A 15,582-nucleotide genomic window follows, 5' to 3' on the forward strand; every position below is an offset into this window, starting at 1 on the left:
GGTCGCTCCTCGTATTTTTCGATTGCACTCTTTCGCCAAATGTCTGTGCTGGTCGCATCCAAGTGCTGCTCGTCCATTTCACGCTTCGTTTTCCTACTCCGCACTCGTTCTTCAGGCCACGCCGTATTCACAAAGATGACATCCGTGCTCGTTTGACTCATTTCAAACTGGAGCAACATCCAGGCAGCTTCCTGGGCAGACATTTCGATGCCGTTTAGTATATGCACTCCTAGTTTTCGCATCGTCTGTTCGTAGGTTAATTTACTTTCGTCCTCTTCCTCGAGCATTTTCTTGACAGCTCGGCTGAGAGAAGAGACACCACGGGCAGCCTTGTTGACATACTCAACCACGTAGGCAGCACAGGCATATACATTCAAGATTATCTGGAGGTCCATGTTTGAGTTTAACACTTGGGCTACCCACGGGTTGAAGACATTGACGTTGCATTGATCCAGATCCCGCTTCATCATCATGGTGCGCCTCGTAAGACCCGATCGAATCACCATTTGATAGTGCTCAAAGTCTCGAATGTTGTGTTGTTCCCACATGGCTTCAAACGACTCGTAAACCGTAGCACCCAAGACATCGTGAAGCTCATCCCGTATCTTCTTGAGCTTCTCGAACTGCTTTGCACCTTCAGGATCTTCGGTCTCATCGGGTGCACCCAGTGGTGTTAACACCTTGGTGTAATGCATCGGCCACATGGGGAAGTTAAATCGGCAAGTCTTTCTAGATCCCTTGTAACACGTGTGAGTATGTTCGTGACACTGACTCCTAGGCCTGGCCAGAGCATCGTTGTTCAGCGACAAGAGACGTTCAGCCAGTGCAACCGTCTCGGGCATTCCGCCGTTTTCCACTTCTTCGTTGGGAGCATCGGCCATCCAGAGAAGGATATGCGCGTGGGCACTGCCTCAGTGCTGAAATTCGATACGTTTAAAGTATTCGACAGCGTGGTTGGGTTTGAATGGACTTATGCGCTTGTTACACAGTATTTGCATGATCACCCTGACCATGTGCTCAAAGTATATCACGCAAACCACCGGATCCTCGTTAACCAAGACGGCTGCGTAGTAACTGTTCATGTCCTCTTCGTTCACGTCGACTTCGGAGGTGGAAGTCTTTAGTCTCTTCAAGAGTTGCAAGAGTTGCGGCCAATGCATTTCCGACGCCGAAAGAGTGAGAAACGCCGTCGGTTTACCCAATTGTTGGATCATGGCAAACAGCTCGGACTTGCGGGTGTGCCAATATTGGATCGTATTAGGTACACCTCTCAGAAATCCCATGTCGCGTTCGATTAGATTGTCCACCTTTTCGGGATTCTCCACATCCGCTCTGGTCAACTTCTGTATACTCTGAGAGTTCTTGAAGACGGCATTCAAGTTGTCTCAAACGCGATGACGTATGACCTTCATGGCCATATAGAGAACGTGCATCGGTAAGGCCCCTCGTCTGTCGCTGCGCCTAATCTCGGACGTCGCCATGGACGTAACGGTAGGCTTTGCTTCGAGTTTAATGTATCTGGCATGACCAAGGTATATCTGAGGGAACGACAATTCCTCGGCATAAGTATCGAAGAGAATACTCACTGGTCTCTGACCTTCTCCTGGAGCCATTGTCACAGTACGGTTAAGAACCTCGTCTTCGTCAAACATCACGGTATGCTGGTCCATCGTTAACGCAACTGCATCAGACATCGGATCATCTCCCCCGTCGTCACATTCCTCAAGTTCAATCTCATTGTCTTTTGCTGCATCAATCAACTTGTTGATCTTTTCGAGATCAATCGTGATTTCATAGTGTTGGTACAGAGGGGAATTTTGCAGCACTTCTACCCAAGGCAGCAACACCTCGCGGGAAACCTCGTTAGCCAGATACACTCCCCTGTCGATGCGACGTCTCTTAATGTTCACGAGTATCTGCTGTTGGTCATCCACGTCTCTCGGCAAGTGTTGCAGCATGTGATCAACATTCACCGGCACATTCACAATCGGACCCTTGATGCCATACTGCCCGTTTTTCCAGTTCATCAATCTTGTAATCTGCACGAACGGTATACGCGGCGACAGAAGTCTCTCGGCAACCGGGTTCAAACGCGGCAGTCCCTCCGGCATCGGCGGGTACTTGTAGCCATTAGAAACACTATGCAGTGGAATCTTTTGCTCCCTAAGTCTACCCTTACACGTATTACACACTACAGCAGTGGTCAAAGTTTGTTCGTCCCACTCAGGATAAGCCAGAATTAGAGTAGAGAACATCACATCAGTCACCGATGTAAGCTTGTCTTTGTGCCACAACCGATCACAGACCGAACACGCATAACCGAACGGATTGTTAACGAAGCGTCTGGTAAACTCACGCGTTGCAGACTCAAATTCACCCACTCTTCTCGCATGTTCCTCGAGACGTTCTTCAGCAACCGCTTCATCCACTTCTAGGCCACTGTCTGCAGCACGACGTTTGCTCGCCCTTTCTTGTTCATATTTCTGTCTCTTTTCCAGCCGCTGCTCTCGTTCTTCGGAGGATTCCATGGCGCGCCTTTGTCGTCTATAGGCATTCCGACGCTCCAAACGAGTCGACATACTACTACACTCACTACCGTCCACACTGATTGAAGCACAGTTTAACTGTTGCACAGTTTAACCGCACAGTTTAACCGGCGCTTGCATGCGCCGGTTGGTCTGCAAACGAGTCGCAAAAAATAACTGATGCCAGTGCCTGCTCAATGTTTATCAAGATATCGGTCGCGTTGTGCGTTTGATAATGCACGGAATTATAATTTCCGATTTCTAATAACGCGTGCAAAAAGCACATAAATGCCACGATACACTTCGTTGTCATACGTGATCTCTTAGGTGATCTCACGGTGCCACGTGGTGTGACGTCATGGTGTCACGTGGTGTGACGTCATGGTGTCACGTGGTGTGACGTCACGTGGGGGTCCCAAGGCGACGGCGTGAGTGGTAGCTCCAGCAATATGCTTCGCACAAAAAAAATTGTCTGTAGTTTGGCTCTGGTGACGCGATAGCTACAGCTGGCCGAGTGGAACTCACTCAGTCGAATTGCAAGGTCAGTCTTTCGCCGCTCCGTTTCTCTGGGCGTTCCTCCTCCATCTTCGTCCCTGGATGTGAATTCATTCTCTCCACTCCTCCCCCACTCGGTTTCGCCAGCGCGCCACCCGGCACTTGTAATGTCATGGAGGTTATGCTCAGAAAAATTGGCGGGGGCTTAGCTTTGGTTAAGCCTGGTAGGTTGCGAAACCAAAAGCGCAGCGCCTCCAACTGAAGGAACGCAGTGCGCCGCGTCTGCAGGTCACGCGTGGCTACCGGCCGCCGCTGCGCGACGACTCAAAGCGTCTTCGGTATTTTTTTTATATTTTGCTTTTGATGATGTTGCGACTGAGAGAATGAAAACTACAGCTGGTATGACGTCACAGCGGCAGTAGCGCCACAGGGGCGCAGTGCGGCAAACTCACACCGTAACTGCAGCCGGGCTCTCTGAAGGAGCGAGTTGGTAGCCCAAAATCTACAGCTGATATTTATTTATTTATTTATTATTTATTACAATACCCTCAGGGCCCACAGGGCGTTATAGAGGGGGTGGGTGGAAAAAGAAAAAAAAAAAACATAGTAAAAAGTACAGGCAAAAGGCAAATTCATGATGCTGACGCTTGTTCGATGATATGCTTGGTGATAAGTGGCTTGAAAGATGACGCATCTTCAATGCAGGCGATATGGGGTGGAAGGTGGTTCCACTCAGTGCTAGTCTTCGGTATGAAAGAATTAAAAAGTACATTTGTTTTACAAGTTGGGATGGAAATCTTATGTGGGTGGTCAACACATGATGACAGGTATGATGGCGTAGAAGAGAAAAATTCCTGTTTTAGTGTCTCGTTATGAAAGAACATGCTGTGGAAAAGACTGAGGCGTGAAATATTTCTGCGAACTGCAAGATTAGTCAGACCAAGTTTAGTTTTCATTAAAGAAACACTAGCCGTGCGAGAATAATTGGAAAAGATGAAGCGAGCTGACCGGTTCTGAACAGATTCTATAGCATCGATTAAAGTGAGTTGTGCGGGGTCCCATATTGATGATGCGTATTCTAGCTTTGGCCGTATTAGTGCCTGATATAAAAGTAACTTCAAATGGGATGGAGCCTGAGAGAAGTTTCTGCGTATGTAACCAAGAGCACGGTTTGCATTGCTAATAACATATTCTATGTGCATGCGCCAGGATAAGTTGTTAGTGATGTGAACACCCAGATATTTATGAGATGAAACGTTCTCTAATGAAACTCCGTTAATCTTGTAATCGAATGGTGTAGACGGATTAGATTTGCGTGAGATGGACATAATTTTGCACTTTGATGGATTGAGAACCATGCACCTTCTCTGACACCAAATTAGGACTTTATCAAGATCGGACTGAAGGAGGGAACTGTCGTTAGTGTTATGTATTGCACGAAAAAGAACACAGTCATCAGCAAAAAGCTTAAGGGAAGAGTTAATGTCAATCGGAAGGTCATTAATATATATCAAAAAAAGGAAAGGACCCAGAACAGAGCCTTGGGGAACACCAGATGTCACGGCACATGGGGATGATACAGAGTCGTTAGCTGATACAAACTGGGTGCGGTTAGTCAAGAAACATTCAATCCGCTTAAGAAGATTAGGGTCAATATTCAAGGAACTCATTTTAAGAAGGAGTAAGTGATGAGATACCTTATCAAAAGCCTTAGCGAAGTCAAAAAAGATGCAGTCGGTTAGTAAACCAGTATCTAAAGACGACGCTAAGATATTAGTGAAAGATAAGAGTTGAGTCACGCAAAAAAATTTTTTCGGAACCCGTGCTGACAGGAGCTTAAGAAAGAGTTACTTTCCAAAAAGAAGCGAGGTTAGAATATATAATGTGCTCTAGAAGTTTGCAAGGAATGCTTGTTAATGAAATTGGTCTGTAGTTAAGGGGAGAATTCGGATTACCTTGCTTGAAGAGTGGAACCACCCTTGCTACCTTCCAGTCAGCCGGCATTGTGACATCACAGCGGCAGTAGCGCCACAGGTACGCGGCGCGGCGTAACTGCAGCCGGGCTATCTGAAGGAGCGAGTTGGTAGCCCATAATCTACAGCTGGTATGACGTCACAGCGGCAGTAGCACCACAGGTGCGCAGCGCGGCAAACACACACCGTAACTGCAGCCGGGCTCTCTGAAGGAGCGAGTTGGTAGCCCATAATCTACAGCTGGTATGACGTCACAGCGGCAGTAGCGCCACAGGTACGCGGCACGGTGTAACTGCAGCCGGGCTATCTGAAGGAGCGACTTGGTAGCCCATAATCTACAGCTGGTATGACGTCACTGCGGCAGTAGCGCCACAGGTATGCGGCGCGGCGTAACTGCAGCCGGGCTATCTGAAGGAGTGAGTTGGTAGCCCATAATCTACAGCTGGTATGACGTCACTGCGGCAGTAGCGCCACAGGTATGCGGCGCGGCGTAACTGCAGCCGGGCTATCTGAAGGAGCGACTTGGTAGCCCATAATCTACAGCTGGTATGACGTCACTGCGGCAGTAGCGCCACAGGTATGCGGCGTGGCGTAACTGCAGCCGGGCTATCTGAAGGAGCGAGTTGGTAGCCCATAATCTACAGCTGGTATGACGTCACTGCGGCAGTAGCGTCACAGGTATGCGGCGCGGCGTAACTGCAGCCGGGCTATCTGAAGGAGCGAGTTGGTAGCCCATAATCTACAGCTGGTATGACGTCACAGCGGCAGTAGTGCCACAGGTATGCGGCGCGGCGTAACTGCAGCCGGGCTATCTGAAGGAGCGAGTTGGTAGCCCATAATCTACAGCTGGTATGACGTCACAGCGGCAGTAGCGCCACAGGTACGCGGCACGGCGTAACTGCAGCCGGGCTATCTGAAGGAGCGACTTGGTAGCCCATAATCTGCAGCTGGTATGACGTCACTGCGGCAGTAGCGCCACAGGTATGCGGCGCGGCGTAACTGCAGCCGGGCTATCTGAAGGAGCGAGTTGGTAGCCCATAATCTACAGCTGGTATGACGTCACTGCGGCAGTAGCGCCACAGGTATGCAGCGCGGCATAACTGCAGCCGGGCTATCAGAAGGAGCGAGTTGGTAGCCCATAATCTACAGCTGGTATGACGTCACTGCGGCAGTAGTGCCACAGGTATGTGGCGCGGCGTAACTCCAGCCGGGCTATCTGAAGGAGCGAGTTGGTAGCCCATAATCTACAGCTGGTATGACGTCACTGCGGCAGTAGCGCCACAGGTATGCGGCGCGGCGTAACTGCAGCCGGGCTATCTGAAGGAGCGACTTGGTAGCCCATAATCTACAGCTGGTATGACGTCACTGCGGCAGTAGCGCCACAGGTATGCGGCGCGGCGTAACTGCAGCCGGGCTATCTGAAGGAGCGAGTTTGTAGCCCATAATCTACAGCCGGTATGACGTCACTGCGGCAGTAGTGCCACAGGTATGCGGCGCGGCGTAACTGCAGCCGGGCTATCTAAAGGAGCGAGTTGGTAGCCCATAATCTACAGCCGGTATGACGTCACAGCGGCAGTGGCGCCACAGGTATGCGGCGCGGCGTAACTGCAGCCGGGCTATCTGAAAGGAGCGAGTTGGTAGCCCATAATCTACAGCCGGTATGACGTCACTGCGGCAGTAGCGCCACAGGTATGCGGCGCGGCGTAACTGCAGCCGGGCTATCTGAAGGAGCGAGTTGGTAGCCCATAATCTACAGCCGGTATGACGTCACTGCGGCAGTAGCGCCACAGGTATGCGGCGCGGCGTAACTGCAGCCGGGCTATCTGAAGGAGCGAGTTGGTAGCCCATAATCTACAGCTGGTATGACGTCACAGCGGCAGTAGCGCCACAGGTGCGCAGCGTGGCAAACACACACCGTAACTGCAGCTGTGCTCTCTGAAGGAGCAAGTTGGTAGCCCATAATCTACAGCTGGCATGACGTCACAGCGGCAGTAGCGCCACAGGTGCGCAGCGTGGCAAACACACCCCGTAACTGCAGCTGTGCTCTCTGAAGGAGCAAGTTGGTAGCCCATAATCTACAGCTGGCATGACGTCACAGCGGCAGTAGCGCCACAGGTGCGCAGCGTGGCAAACACACACCGTAACTGCAGCTGTGCTCTCTGAAGGAGCAAGTTGGTAGCCCATAATCTACAGCTGGCATGACGTCACAGCGGCAGTAGCGCCACAGGTGCACAGCGTGGCAAACACACCCCGTAACTGCAGCTGTGCTCTCTGAAGGAGCAAGTTGGTAGCCCATAATCTACAGCTGGCATGACGTCACAGCGGCAGTAGCGCCACAGGTGCGCAGCGTGGCAAACACACCCCGTAACTGCAGCTGTGCTCTCTGAAGGAGCGAGTTGGTAGCCCATAATCTACAGCTGGTATGACGTCACAGCGGCAGTAGCGCCACAGGTGCGCAGCGTGGCAAACACACCCCGTAACTGCAGCTGTGCTCTCTGAAGGAGCAAGTTGGTAGCCCATAATCTACAGCTGGCATGACGTCACAGCGGCAGTAGCGCCACAGGTGCGCAGCGTGGCAAACACACCCCGTAACTGCAGCTGTGCTCTCTGAAGGAGCAAGTTGGTAGCCCATAATCTACAGCTGGCATGACGTCACAGCGGCAGTAGCGCCACAGGTGCGCAGCGTGGCAAACACACCCCGTAACTGCAGCCGTGCTCTCTGAAGGAGCAAGTTGGTAGCCCATAATCTACAGCTGGCATGACGTCACAGCGGCAGTAGCGCCACAGGTGCGCAGCGTGGCAAACACACCCCGTAACTGCAGCTGTGCTCTCTGAAGGAGCAAGTTGGTAGCCCATAATCTACAGCTGGCATGACGTCACAGCGGCAGTAGCGCCACAGGTGCGCAGCGTGGCAAATACACCCCGTAACTGCAGCTGTGCTCTCTGAAGGAGCAAGTTGGTAGCCCATAATCTACAGCTGGCATGACGTCACAGCGGCAGTAGCGCCACAGGTGCGCAGCGTGGCAAACACACCCCGTAACTGCAGCTGTGCTCTCTGAAGGAGCAAGTTGGTAGCCCATAATCTACAGCTGGCATGACGTCACAGCGGCAGTAGCGCCACAGGTGCGCAGCGTGGCAAACACACCCCGTAACTGCAGCTGTGCTCTCTGAAGGAGCAAGTTGGTAGCCCATAATCTACAGCTGGCATGACGTCACAGCGGCAGTAGCGCCACAGGTGCGCAGCGTGGCAAATACACCCCATAACTGCAGCCGTGCTCTCTGAAGGAGCAAGTTGGTAGCCCATAATCTACAGCTGGCATGACGTCACAGCGGCAGTAGCGCCACAGGTGCGCGGCGCGGCGTAACTGCAGCCGGGCTATCTGAAGGAGCGAGTTGGTCGCCCATATTCACTCCGCTAAAGGTCAAACGTAACTGCGGCCGGTTCATGCAAAGGCTTGAAAGTGCGAGTAGTATTGCTTTCGCAATAAAACACACGACAGGACGAGCATTACAAGTATCAAGCCAACTAGCCCAACATCTCTTGCTGCTCCGCACCACTTGACCAGCCACGGCACCGCTACGCTGAAGCATAGTCAATGGCTGAAGGCTTGAAATGCTAGCGTAATGTAGGCGCACGGTGTGCACACCAGTAGCGTGCTCTGACGTCACTCTGCGCATGCGCACAACTGACGAGGCAGGCGGTGTCTGCTGCGCCGTTGGTGCAGCGGTCAGGCGCGTGGCGCCCACACCAGCTGCGGGCTTTGACGTCACTCCGCGCATGCACACAGCTGGCGGAGCGGTGGTGCCACGGCTCAGCGCGCAGCCACGCTGAACCACTGATGTCCACCAGGTGGCTGGATGCTGCATTCCCACTTTCCGAGATGAGCGCGAGTGAAGCCACCGGAAGTTGGACGGCTTGTCTCGGAAGTCGAGTGTCTGCGTTTTATTTCAACACAAAAAGTCACGTCTTTCGCCCTTTCATTCTCAGTTTTTTGCGTTGTTCTCGTTTAATGTCTGCTGTTATATGAAAGGAACAAGCAAGCTGAACACGAGAAATGTGAGCATTGGGGGCAGAACCCTGTAATTTCTGCGAAAGCAAAGAAAACAGGCATGCAGGTCTCACCGTGTCGCAGCGAAGGAGTACGTGCATTAAACACTGTGTTCTTGTCCTCCGAGTGTGAAGGAGAAGTTGTGGAATGACAGTGAGGCTATGTCATCTTCAAACCGAATTTTCGTGCAGCAAAGATAAGGAACAGCGCGAGAGGAACGACTGACAAGAAAGACAAATGCTGCAGTGCGTGTGAGAAGCGCTGTTAGAAGTCAACTGCACCAAGCACCGCGATTACAAGCCCATTCAGGCTTAACTTGCTGCAATACGAAATAGTACATGACACGCTCCATTGAAAAAGCAGTACCAAGCCTTTTGGAGGCGCTAACATGAACCAACCGAACACCGTCGACACCTCAGCAGATAGTAGCCTAGCCCTCGTTCTGGTTCGGTCTGAACATAATTTGGTAAAATGGTCGCTGCAAAGTTAGCTGCCTGGTGAATGTTTGCACCTATACTTTCTTATATTTGTCCCCCATTGATAGCATAACTTGGAATTGAGCGTGGGAACAAGCATCACAGTAAAGAGCAGAGTTGACGACGCTAGCGCAAATGGATGACACCGGAAGTTGCAGACAAAGCTCCATACTTGCTGTGTGTAGCAACGTCCTGTCGTCTGCTAGTGTCGCCCCACTGAAATGCAATGGACCCTTTATTTATTTATTTATTATACCTCAAATGCCCCAGTTGGGGTATTACATGAGAGGTGGGCTTATTACTGGCTTTACGTTATTCTTTCGATGAATGACTTGAAGCGGTCTGGATGAATGTGGCGAACTGCTTCGGCAGGAAGGCGATTCCAGTCCTTTGCTGTCTGAACGAAAAAAGCGTTCAGATGCGCAGTGGTATGTGCTGATGGCGGGTAGACTGCTTTGCCGTGGTTAAGGCGGTGAGAGGCTCGATGTGCAGGGACGATGACACAGCTTCCAAGTGATGAGTGGTAAAACTTGTGAAAAAGGCATAGTCTGGCTATTTTACGACGCGAATCGAGGGATGGAAGATTAGATTGCAACTTCATATTAGTGACACTTGAATGATAGGAGTAGTTCGAATGAATGAATCTTGCTGCACAATTTTGAATGGATTCGAGGGCGAGAGAGAGATTTGACTGATGAGGGTCCCAAACTGCACATGCGTGCTCCAATTTGGGACGGACGAGTGTTATGTAGGTAAGCATTATTTTTGAAACGTCCTTCCCGAAGACTTCGCTGGTCTCCTCGCTCAGTTGATGGCACAGCAGGTGGGCACTGCCGTGGAAAAAGACGAGAACGGCGGAAAGACGAAACGCTAAGTGGGAAAACAAAACTAGAACTGAAAAACCGTGCTGAGGTCTGATTTCGTGCACTGCCAAAGGCTGACTTCCGCGACAAGGCCGCTCACTTCCAGCCCCCTGGTGGAGATTGGTGCACTGACCTCACGTAGCGTAGCTCTCGCTACAAAATTACAGACCGATCAGCTTCCTGTCCGCTGCCTGCAAGGGATCACAAATAGAATTAGGACAAACTTCAACCGACCAAATGATTAGGCAGACTTTTGTAAAGGATACTGGACAGTAGACCATATTCACGCAATCAAACAGTTGACAGAGTAATGCCCCGAAAAATACTAACCCCTATAGCGTTTACTGGTTACAAGAAAGCATTTGGCTCAGTGGAAACCTCCGCAGTCATGCAGACATTTCAGAATGAGGGTGTAGAAGAGTCTTATGTGAAAATATTGGAAGAAGTCTATAACAACTGCACAGCTACCATAGTCGTTTCATTTTTATTTCCTCAAAGGCCCCTTTTCAGGGGCATTACTCAAGGGGTGGGTACAGTGTTTTGCACGTAATACTTAATAGTCATGTGCTAATAATAGTGTATAACTTGGCTTTGCGCGTGAAGTTTGTGAGACAGGATGTTTGTCGTCGGGAGGGTGAATCCAGTCGACGGTGGTACGAGAAAAGAATGAAGATGCAACAATGATAGCAGATGATGGCGAGATGTGCGTGCCGGTTGGACCATGTAGGGTGGAGCTCGTAGGGGGCTGTAGAAAATGTTGTGGAAGAACAGGTGGCAGTGGGGCGGCGGAGCTCAAGTGGCTGGGCCAGTTGGTTCATAATGCGCAGAGACAGAGGGTGTTGTGTGCCTCCTTGTCCTCCTGCGTCTGCTTCCTTTGTGGCTCTAAGCCCGAAAGTGATTTCACCTATGGTGCTGTGATAGTGCAACAAGTGAATAAACCTAGCGGCACAGTTCTGCAGAAGTTCTAGTATCAAATAAGCTCGATGTGGGTGCCCAATGGGGGTTGCATATCCTGATTTTAATTTCATAAGTGATTCATGAACTAATAACTTGACATGCTTGGGAACTGAGGCAATGTGGTGAAGGGTTACATGCGCGGCGATGAAAAGATGGCACATTGCATTTGAGACAATCAAGCTCCATTAGCCGAATTTCGCTTGAACCTTGAATCGCATTAAGGTAATTTTGAATGGATTATTGATCAGACGTGCTTTCAACAGTTTGATAAATGACAGAATCATCAGCAAACACATGAATTTTACTGGAGACAAGTGAGGGCCAACAGAAGGACGGAACCTTGAGGGATGCCAGATGTTACATGGAGGGAGTTGGAAGGGTGGTGATCATTCATGAAGACAAGACTGGGTATGGTTGGTTAAGAATTCTATGATCCATTTAACAACATCAGAACTCATGTTCAGGTGAGATAACGGGAAGCAAGCATTTGTGGGAAACTTTTCAAAAGCTTTTTTAAAATCAAGGAATAGATTGGCATGCAAGTTGTGGATGAAAGGACTAGTTAAGCATCGGTGGAAAGGCCTTTCCGGAGCCTGTGCGGCACAGGATGGAAAAAATTGTTCGAATCTAGAAAGGCAGTGGAGAATATGACACATTCCATGGTCTTGCAAGGCACAGTTGTTAAATAAATGGGGTGTTAATTTGAGGGAGGATTGGCGTTACCGGATTTAAGGACTGGAACGACCTTCCTATCTTTCCAATCAGGAGGAAGTTGGCCTGTGGAGAGTGACTGTTGGAATAACACACACAAGCATTTGGGCACTGATGGCTTCAGTATTCTTAAGGAATTTAGCGGCTGCAGATAAAAGTCGCATTTTATTGATTAGCTACACAATTCCAGGGGCATTAAATTCAGCAGGTGGCATTCTGCAGTAGTGTTTAGCACGGGGAGTGGCACATCGGTTTGTCTGGTGAACACGAATTGACATTTCAGCACAGTCCGCATCGCGTCTCCGGCTTCACTCGTAATGGTAACATCACCTATGTGTTTTGTGCTAATGATGTTCCAGAATTTCCGTTGATTGGTACTAAGTACATTGTGCAAGACCTTGTGAAAAAAGAGCGCTTGGCATTCCGAACTGTTGAATTATGCACCTTTTCAGCCGTGTAAGACCTGTCCCAGGTAGGCTTGTTAGTGTGTGCTTTAGCTGTACAAAACAGATGCTTCTTTCGATTTTCCAAATGTTTTAGTGTTTTTGTGTACCATTTTTTTGTGAATTCTCCCAGAAGGTGAAATTGATTAGTTGGGTAATTTTAGAATGCAGTTTTGATGAATTGGTTGGTTGATAAACCAACCAACTAACTGGCTATGGAAATCAGTTTGGAAAGAAGGCGTTTAGTTCATGGTTAATCTGCGCATAGTCGCCCGTATCGTAAAAACAGATTGTCTTATTGGAAATTTTTCTTCGAAGTGGAGTTAAGGCTATATCAACGTGAACTACTTCGCGATCGCTTATTCCAGCAAGAGACGTAACACTCTCTGGATAGCTCATGAGTAGTACTAGGTCCAGGATGCTAGTGCTCATTTGTGTTTTGGAGTTGGTGCCAAGATAACTTGTTTTTTTTTAAGTAAGTAAGTAAGTATTTATTTAGCATAAAACATGAAATACAAACACACAATTTGAGGCGAACGTTGACACAACGAAATTTTTTGCTTCTAATGTGCCTGATGCTGTAATGGTGTTAGTACTCCATTGAATATCGGCGAAGTTAAAGCCACCAAAGAGAAGTATATGTGCACTTTGACGTTTAGCAGCAAGTTCACAAAGCAAATTTCTCGGGAAAGTCTGGGTTATTGTGCAGGGGCCTGTAACAAACACCTGGAAGCATTTATTGTGGAGTGCATTGGCAAAAAAGCCACATTGTTTCAAGATCAGAGGTACTGGCAGTGTCTGAAAATGGCAATCAGTACTCCGATGCTTCATTCGTCACGTCGATGGTGATCCATGGCCTTTCCTGACTTACCTAAACTCGAGACACCCTTTAGCGTAGCACGTGCCGCTACCACCCCCGCGTAATGTGCCCAGGCACTGTGCGCTGATGACGGGAATGTGACGCCATCTGGCAGCTGTGCCCGGTGATCCTGCTCAAGCTGCCGATGCGCACTGGTAAATGTGGAATGAATGTCTTTTTTCTTTGTGGCCTTCCTTGGGACCGAAACGAACACTTGTAGACAGCTCAATTAGGTCTGTTCCGCCAAGCCGTTCTCAGATACATAGGGAGTAAGTAGCCTTAAGTGCCGTTTCCTATTTGATAGATGTGTACAGAGTCCTTCGATGCAGAACGATGGCCAGAGCCTCTGGTGGTGCTTTTTTTTTTGTTTTGCTTGCTTTGCAGTGCTTTTACATAAGGTAAACGTGTTGGTTTTGTTAATCTAATACAAAACCCAAGAACATGCCAAAACGTTTATTCATTTAACACAGTTTGCAGTGCATTTACTGTTTGACCAATCATCAGGCTTCCGCCCGGTGATGCCACATCCACTGCTGAAAACCACCACTGTGTGGCGACACCATCAGCGTCATGAATTTGTTTTTGTGAGCTAATTAAAATATTAAAAACTGGAATATACATGCTACAATCAATGCTGATAGCATCACTATGACTCATTCCTTGCAACCAACAGGCAAAACAATGCACTGAGAATGTGTTTCGCTTCCCTTTTAATGGAGAATACCTTGGTAAATTGGGATTCCCTGATGACATTTCCTTGCTAAGCCGCTCAGGACATGAGCTGCAAAGCATGATCAGTTAGGCAGACAGGCAGAGCAGAATGGTAGGTCTTAAAGTTGACATGCAGAAAACCAATGTAATGTTCAACAGCCTAGCAAGGGAACAGCCGTTCGCAATTGGTAGCGAGATGCTGGAAGTAGTAAGAGAATATGTCTACTTAGGGCAGGTAGTGACCGCTGATCCGGATCATGAGAGGGAAATAGCGAGAAGAATAAGAATGGGGTGGAGAGCATATGGCAGGTTCTCTTAGAACAATGTGGAAGCTAACGAAAAGGGTTCAGTTTAAAGGACAACGCAGCCAACTATAGAAAGAAGAATGGCAGGTGCAGCATTAAGAGATCGGAAGCGGGCGGAGTGGGTGAGGGAACAAATGCGGGTTAATGACATCCTAGTCGAAATCAAGAGGAAGAAATGGGCTTGGGCAGGGCATGTAATGCGAAGGCAAGATAACCGCTGGTCCTTCAGGGTAACGGAGTGGATTCCAAGAGAAGGCAAGCGTAGCAGGGGTCAGCAGAAAGTTAGGTGGGCGGATGAGATTAAGAAATTTGCGGGAATACGGTGGCCGCAACTGGCAAAGGACAGGGTTACTTGGAGAGACATGGGAGAGGCCTTTGCCTTGCAGTGGGCATAGTCAGGCTGCTGCTGATGATGATGATGGATATTACACAGAGAAGTGCCAACACGAAGTATTATAACCATTTATCGTGCTATTACTATGCTATCTTTTTTCAGTAAACTGATTGAAAAACTGATGCTATCTTTATTTCAGTAAACTGATTGAAAACTGATGCCGTCTTTTTTCAGTAAATTGATTGAAAAACTGATTGTCGTACATCTAACAAATTGTTTTTAACACCCAACCAGTTTGGATTTAGACGAAACTACTCCACTGAACTTGCTCTAATAGAATTCACTGAACAAATCCATTATTCTCTTGATCATGGTTTCCTTCACCAGGGGGGAAATTTGGGCAAGTCGGTATTGATCCAAAACATAAGAGTAGCGCAAAACCAGGACAACGGACACAAGGGGAGAGAACACACACCAACACCACAGGCGCTAACTTCCGACTGACGAAGAAAGCCAAACCCAACCAAGTGAACGGAACCTGAGCAAAAGTAGCGCATGCACTGACCTAAGAGAAAAAATGAATCGAAAAAAGATGCGATAAAAAATGGGAGATCACGGATGTTTTGAACCCAAAAAGGCCAGCTCTCGTTTAGACGGGGAAATGGACGGAGTACTAACACAGTTATCTTGTAAGGCAGCAATCTGTGCCGCTTTTACAATTTCGCGAGTTAGCTTAGCTCTACTCTTAGCAACGACTGTGCATTTATCCAAAAAAGGCACGCACTTGCAATCTTTGCAATGCAAAGCTAGATTGCTGCCGGTATATGTCTTCATGCTGTTATTGTGCTCCCGAACCTACCAGAGTGCCCAATATACTGCTT

The 15,582-nt window shown here is 48.9% G+C and overlaps 1 protein-coding gene and 1 pseudogene across 6 annotated transcripts in view; one reads left to right on the forward strand and one right to left on the reverse strand.

The window, feature by feature from the left end:
- Positions 1 to 15,582, forward strand: part of Smyd5 (SET and MYND domain containing, class 5) — a 110,117-nt gene that overhangs the window by 3,136 nt on the left and 91,399 nt on the right. The window lies entirely within an intron of this gene.
- On the reverse strand, positions 2,087 to 2,648 carry LOC149345414 (uncharacterized; annotated as a pseudogene).

Source organism: Amblyomma mixtum, chromosome 5 (assembly GCF_055824585.1).
Source record: "Amblyomma mixtum isolate Tamu chromosome 5, ASM5582458v1, whole genome shotgun sequence".
Taxonomy (NCBI): Eukaryota; Metazoa; Arthropoda; class Arachnida; order Ixodida; family Ixodidae; genus Amblyomma; species Amblyomma mixtum.